General features: G+C 43.2%; 1 pseudogene; it reads right to left on the bottom strand.

The window, feature by feature from the left end:
• Positions 1-4,956: 4,956 nt before the first annotated feature.
• LOC109764456 (uncharacterized) lies at positions 4,957-6,485 on the bottom strand (annotated as a pseudogene).
• Positions 6,486-7,784: the final 1,299 nt, after the last annotated feature.

Genomic DNA, 7,784 nt, shown 5'->3' with positions numbered 1-7,784 from the left:
TCGATGGATTAAATAAGCCCATTGAGGGTTACCAATCATACCTGATGACGAATTCCATGGCATAGGCGTTAATGGCATAGTTGAAGAATATGGATAATGTGTAGACCAAAGATGTTGAAACCTTCGGCTTGGTCCTTCATAGTTTTCACTCTTTTCCTTCTTCACATTTACCGCACTTCTTGTAATGGAAGCTTGCACATAATTCTTATTTTGAGCACTTCCTTTGGGAACCCATGCCATGTTCCTTTCTTCAAGTTCTTGTTCACTAAGTTTTTGTAATTTCTTCTTTTGCCAATACGATAAGCCGAGCGGGCATCTCGGCTGTGATTCTGTTTTGACCAATGGCAATTCCTTTTTGGCCTTGTGCACTCTCAACTTCTTTTCTTCGGATTTGGCACTTCGACTCTCAATAATTGGTTGCTTTGTCTCATTGCCTTTAGTAGCCAATGTCAACATTTTAATTGGATCTTTCTCATTTGAGATCAAATCTGAAGTTGCACTCTTACGACCATCTCTTTTAACACGGTAAACTTGCTTGACCACCTCTTTCTTCTTCCTTGAGCTCTGGACCGATTCCTTATGATTGAAACGGTCTTTAACATGTGATTGTTCAAATGTTGATCTTCTCAGAGCTGCATAATATTGGTGAGATGGTCTAAAATAAGATGGAGAATGTGACCTTGTATCATACATGTCCCATGATGGATATGGATCTATATGAGCATAGGGAGGCATCCACGACATTGGCATTGGCGGTCCAAAATAAGGATATGAATATGTTGCATTAAAATTCTCACTTTGCCAATACCAATCCTCATATTTGCGCCTTGGGGGTGATATTGGTTTCTTTGCATGATTTGGCCGATAAGTATTCTTCTCTTCACTGTTCTTTTGATATTTATCCAATAGTTTAGCGAAGGTGATTTTTGATCTCTTACACTTGCGCTTATTTCGGCCTTTGTTTTCTTTTGGTTTGCTTTCGTCGATCATTGGATTTGCTTGTTGCCCCCCAGTCCTTGGCGTCTCCATTGTAGCTACGATGGAATTCTCGCCCTCAAGATTATGTTCATTATGCTCTTCAACAACTTCTTTACTTGAAAGCTTGATCTCATCATCTGCAGTTTTTACCTTCTCTTTAAGTGGATCGGCTTGAAGCAGCCGATGCAAAAACTTTCTGCCATCGGGACCAATCGGAATAGACTGGTCATCTCTTGGTGTATCAACAAACTTCAATTGTCCTTTATCAATGGCCGATTTAATTATTTGACGAAACATGTTGCAATCCTCAAAATTATGCTTGGACGAATCATGCAACTTACAATACATTCGTCCCTGGACAGATGGCTCAACATGGTGATCAAGAATTCTAATATAATTATTTCTCAACAACAAATCAAAGATTTGATCACACATATTTGAATTGAAGGTAATTTTTTTTTCTAGCCGATCTTGCTGTGAAAACGGCTTTTGAGTTAAGCAAACGAATGGTTCAGATTTTGTATCGCCCCATTCGGCTATGATTTTTATTTTGCATTCTTTTACCGATATTATACTAGCATCGGTTTTCTGAAAAGAATCTAACCTTGGCTTTATGTTTCTGAAACAAAAATAGTTAGAACATGCATGCCTCAATTGAGACCAAGAGTAAGCCAAGTATGAAACAAGCAAAGCTACCCATGTAGATACGAACTTTAAATAAAGCAATGAGGAAAGCCTTGATTGCAATAATAAGTCAGTATCGGTCTTTATAAATGGTGCAATGGGTTAACCGATATGTTCTATAACAATTTTATTGCTAACAAGTAAATTATCCTTCTTCATTGGTCTTTCAAAATTACTTAAGAAGATTTTTCTAATAGATGCATCAACAATAAAGTTTTGACCAAATCTGAAAATAGGTAAATTAATTGCTAAACATACCTCTTCAAATATGTTGGGAGAGCAAGATGGTGGTGTGACTTGAACAATATCTTGCTTCATCTTTGGGTGGCTCCCCAACGCCTCTTCATCATCTTTATCTTGATTCCGTGCATCATTACACTGAAGGTTTTTGTCGGACGAACTTTGTTCTGCTACTTGTTCTTGTCCTTGAAGCTTGTCAATTTCTACGGCACGAAACTCATAGGTCAGGAAGTAGGTTCCATTAACTTCAGAAAAATCAAGCACCATTGTTTTCCTATGCTTGCCATGGCCTTTCTCAGTAATGCTTGCCTCATTGGATTTGATGGATTCAGAATATATACTACTTGATTCGGTTTTTTCAACCGAAGCACTTTCATGTTCCGAATCATCCTTCTTTTCATTGATAATACCAGTTGGCAATGCTTCTTTTATCTGAGCCAATTCTTTTTCAATTTGTTTCTGGCGGCGAGCGACAAAATTGGCTTTAAGCTTTTTCTCAACTTTAGCCCACTCCGGATATGATTGCCCCCAATGCTTTTAGATTCTTTCGGCAATGACACATGGGTGTTGCGAAATTTTGCAATAGTTTAGGGGGTGTATAATATGATGTAGTACTAGGTGAAGGCATATGCATTGTTGTAAAACCATATTTTTGCTCGCCGATTTTATCAATTGGCAAAGATTCATCTTCTTGCAAAACTCTAGCTTTTATTGCGGCATAATCAGGAAATAGCCCCTTTTCATGTTGTTCAAGGAAAAGAGCACTAATCCTTCTATTTTGGGCTAAACTCTTCAATGCATCCACCACTACCTCATCTTCTACAATATTGGGCACAACCGCTCCTGTAAAATTTACATTTATTCGGCTATGACCAGGAAGGTGTGAAGCCGAATTATGAACATCTACAGTTGCGTATGGTGCTGAAAATTATTGTCATGAGGTGTAGCATATGACGGTTGAGAATAATTGGCCGAATAGCTAGTAGTAGCATGGCCAATTCTCTCGTTCATCGGCATGGTTGGATTAGTATATTGCATGTTACTTGCCGTTGAATAAAAGGGTGAAACACTTTCTTGCATGGCATTGGAAATTCTAACATGAGGTGTTTCAAATTTATTAACCGAACTCACCATGTTGTTCATCGGCATAACGATTTGTGGAGTTGCCGATGCATGAGAGTTGGGATACATATGGTGCATGTTACTAGTATCATAAGAAGTTGAAGCATGTAAATTACTTTGAATCGGCCTATGCACGTAATTAGACGCATGATTGAACAAACTAGGGCTGGCCGATAGAGTATACTCATTGAACGATCTAGTAGCACCACATGAATTATTTGCATCTATAGTAGGGAGTTGGGTATTCATATTACCTTTGTAGATCACAACTTCTTGATGACGATCTCTTCGTAGCAAGAACGGGCCGAAGACCGTTCAAAGCTTCGTCCCCAGCGGGGTCAGCCAAAAAGTGTGTTCGCACACGAACACGTCACCGTGTACCCTCGACGCCGGGGGTGATGCACCGCAGCTCACGTCGAAGGAGACCCGTCCAGAAGCGCGACACACAAGCAATCCGGCGGGTGCTTTTGAGGACCCGAAACACCACACGCCCAGGAGGGACCCCGTCAGGGCGCGCGGCGGCTATGGGCTGCCCTAGGTCGACCTGATCGCCCCTTGGGCCTCGAGATTCGCCGCCCTGCAACAAGAAGAACAGACGAAGAACGAGGAAGAAGAAGAACTAGGGTTAAGGAGAAAAGATAAAAGATAAAAAGTGGTAGACAATTGTTCGATTGTGTGTTGTTCAATCGGCCGTCACCCCTTAGGTATATAAGAGGCGGCTGGACTTCCCGTGCAAGGAAAAGGCTTGAATTCACGTCCAAAACCCTAGTCCATTTGGATTGGTTTTCTTCGAACTTCCCAAAACTGTTCGGTTTAAACTGGCTGCACCTTGCGGGTCTTTCTTGTGGTGGTAAACGATCTCGGATGGAAACGAGTCTAAAATCAATCTTGACAGTTTCGACAAGACGAACAACTTTCATGTTGAACGTTTTTTGGTCAGAGGTCATCTTGGGGGTCAAATCGCTCGCGCAAATCAGACTATTATTCGCGCTACCCATCAAACAGGGTGTCATTTTACCATACGAGGCCGTCTTGGGGGCGTAATCAGCCAAATTTTGTTCTGAATACAAAATCTGAGTACTTCAAACACAACTTTGGCCTTAGAGATGAGATCGGATGGCTATGGCCCAAATATCAAAGTTTCTCCTTTTGACGATACAAAACTTTCTCGCTTTGAGCACTTTTTCATTTTGAGGCCATCTTAATTGTGTTTTTGACCATGCCAAAATCTGATATCAACACCACACCACACTGGTCTTCTCGGCACTGTTCTCGGGCGTCTTGACACATGAATGTCGAGATAACTTCAAGCAATGATATAGAAAGTAAATAACACATGTTAATTAAATTTGCCACCAGCCCATGAAGGACAAGGTGAGAACAATTGAATGTAAGTTTATGCCCCGATAAAGTTTTCAAGGAATTTGCATGAATTAAATCGTAGGCAAATTACGACACATGAACATGCTTCTGGGGATCCATTGTAATTTAACCAAGATACTTTGTAATAAAGTATTTTCATCAAGAGCGCAGCGCAGTGTGCATTACGCGATGCAGAGGCCAGGGACTTCCTCCTTTTTGAAAAACATAGGACAAATTTTTGGAGAACTCTAGCATGAGATACGATCATACGATCCAGTACGATTTTTTTGCCTTGCACTGACATAGTCTCACTGCAAAATTACAACGCGGCTTATATGCACTACATCTAGTATTTATGTTAAGTTGGTGAGTGGTTGGAAATCAGATCAACTTTTCAGTACATTTTTAATGCTGAATATCCGAAAAACATATCATCGTCAAAATGTAGAATGAGTAATGTACATGCTAAGATGTGGACTAAATTAGAAAGAAGGTTAAGTAACACTTACTGCCATATCATGTAGGACAGGTGCAGCTTCAAGGATAAACAGTGTCCAGCCCAGATCACACTCACTGAAGATATGCGAAAGACGCACAGATGTCAGGATTCTGAATATAGCAATGAGCTGCTTCGGAGGTTCTGGCTGAATCCAAATCTGCAGCTGGAACATACATGCACAACTGAAACTAGTAGAAGAAGAATGTATGGTATGAAGATGCAGAAGATTTATATTTAAGTGGTGCACAGAAATTAAGTTTACCATTTGGTACCCAAAACACAGAGTCAGTGTTGACAGGTTACTGGCACCGGCACTCGTTGACAGGCACTCGCTCAGCGCGAATGGCTCTTGCCATTCCTTGGCTTTAGAAGAGAGTACTAAACCGCGAAGCTCAGGAACGTAGCCAAAGCGCGCTGGAGGGTTCTTGAAGGGCCAATGTTGGCACACCACTTGCCTAAGCTTCGGGACATAGATGAGCTCGATCCGCGTGCACAAAATGCCGATGAACTCAAGCTCGTGAAGCTCGGAGCACGGCACATCGATCTTGAGTGTGGAGTGAAGATCAAACAGTCTGCACAATCTCAGGGTGAGGTGCCTGAGCCTACCGCAAGTGCTAATCAGGTCAGTGATGTCAGAATGTACAAAAGCATGATATTCGAGCGTAAGCCTGGTAAGCCATGAGAAGGCGACTGGGTAGGCGCCGGAGAAGGCCATGAACTCCTGCCCACCGTCGCTGCGCAGCGGAGATATGCAGAACTCAAGGCATTCGGTGTTCCCCAAGCTCACAATGCCCTCGACGAGGCGGCCTATGGAGCTCAGGTGAGGGGAAGACATGTAGAAGCTGAGGACAAGCACCTTGAGGGCACTATTCCCGCACACGCCCTCGGCGAGAGGAACCCGAGTCAGCAAGGCCCGTGCCGCGCCCGTGAACGCGTCCATGACCTGGAGCGATGTGGCGTCGCGGAAGTGACCGGCGTCGAGGTGCACGCGCGAGAGGTGGCTGGGGAGGTGCCGCCACCGCGTGGAGAGTGCGCCGGCGCGGACCGCCTCGCGTAGGTCGAGGCGCTCGAGCATGTCGAGGAGGAGGTGGTTGGGGAGCGCGCTGATTCCGTCCTCGCCGCCGTGGGGAGAATATCAGGTGATACCACGACTCAAATGCTCCCATGATACCATTTTGAAAATTTCAATTTTAGTTGAGTCAAAAAAATTCAAAAAAATTTGTGAACGTTCATCACATATGTGTCTATAACCCCTGAGAAATTCAGATCAAAATTTGAAATACACGAAGAGAAACAAAAAAGAGAAATCCAGGTAGGAATAGTGTCGTTTTTGCCACTATTCATCATTTTGTCTTTATTAACACTATTCATGTTGGATTTCTCTTTTTTGTTTCTCTTTGTGTATTTCAGATTTTGATCTGAATTTTTAAGGGTTGTAGACAAATATATGATGAACATTCACAATTTTTTTCGAATTTTTTTGACACATCTAAAATTGAAATTTTCAAAATCGTATCATGGGAGCATTTGAGTCATGGTATCACTCGATATTCTCCCTGCCGCCGTGGCCGACGTTGCCCTTGGGCGGCGGTGACTCCATGGTTCCGACCGATTGGCTGAAACCCTAGGAATCAATCGAGCGGAGAGGATATGCGCCCCATGCGGTGTCCTCCTGCTTCGAGGTCGCGACTCCTCCGGCGCTCCACTCCGCACCTCCCGCCTGTGGTCGTCGATCTGGACAGCCTCCGCCGCGCAGCCAGCTCCTCCTCGATTCCCCTCCAGCGCGCCGCTGAAATCGATAGTCAGCTTGGGTTGGGTGGTTGATTGGATGGTGGATGCATTGGATTTGAGCTCTACTGCTAGTGATAGTGAGCCTCTCTCTCGCCGCCGCCGTCGCCGGCTGGATGGAGAGAGACGCGAGGAGGCACAAATGGTGCTTTTTTTTTCTCATGGGATGGGAGGAGTAAATTTCATTCATTTATTTTGAGACGCGAGGAGGCACACTATGCGATTTTCCATATTGTACAAAATATTTCAAATAATGTATTTTCACGCTGAACAAAACTAATTTAATTTTTAAGTATACGTTATGATGGTGTGCAGAAAGATGGACATGTGCTGATTTACCAGGCGGCAGGCCTGGTAAGCTATACTACAGAAGAAAAAGCAACCAACAATACTGATTTTGGTAACACACGTGAAATATTATTTTTACCTAATGATAACATTTTTGGAATAAAAAAACTTAATTATATTACTATGCTATAACCTATATGTACTATTTTCAGCTTTTGAAAAGTCAGTTTATATCTCTTGCTTTTTTTGAGGGTTTATATCTCTTGCAAGATTTGGTGCAAAAGTGCATGTATATGCCTTTTGGGGCCTAGGCTCTAGTTGAAACTGAGATTTTCAGATTTCCAAAATACATTTGAAGTGTCAATATCTTAAAATATTGATGAGTGCACATGGATGTGATATGTTTATCAATAAATTTCATATTTCTATATGTGGATAAATACATAAGGCTTTCACACAAAAAACTACATAAGACACATTGCCGCTTTTGATAACTTGGAGAACACAACCTCACCAACAAACACGTCGTCAAGCTCCCCATCTCTAAGCTTCATATTCTTCATTGCTGCCTCCAAATCAACCGTACGTGTCGGTGTACAAAAGTAGGGGCCCTCTTTGTACCCCTTTACTTGTGCACGGGCAGTCAGAGCCGCGCCCGTGGCCGCGCTTAGCGGGGCAGAGGAAGGAAGCAAGGCGCAAGGCTACCAGAGCAGCACCAAGACAGATGGGCTTCCCCCGGCAAGACCCTTGCCGGGGCGGCCTACATAGCCCCGGCAAGGGCCTTGCCGGGGCAACTCACCCAATACCAGCAAGGCCACCACCC

The sequence above is a fragment of the Aegilops tauschii genome, chromosome 2, assembly GCF_002575655.3.
Source record: "Aegilops tauschii subsp. strangulata cultivar AL8/78 chromosome 2, Aet v6.0, whole genome shotgun sequence".
In the NCBI taxonomy this organism is placed as follows: Eukaryota; Viridiplantae; Streptophyta; class Magnoliopsida; order Poales; family Poaceae; genus Aegilops; species Aegilops tauschii.
Note: the sequence above shows the minus strand (reverse complement) of the source record. Positions and strands in the feature narration are given on the sequence as shown.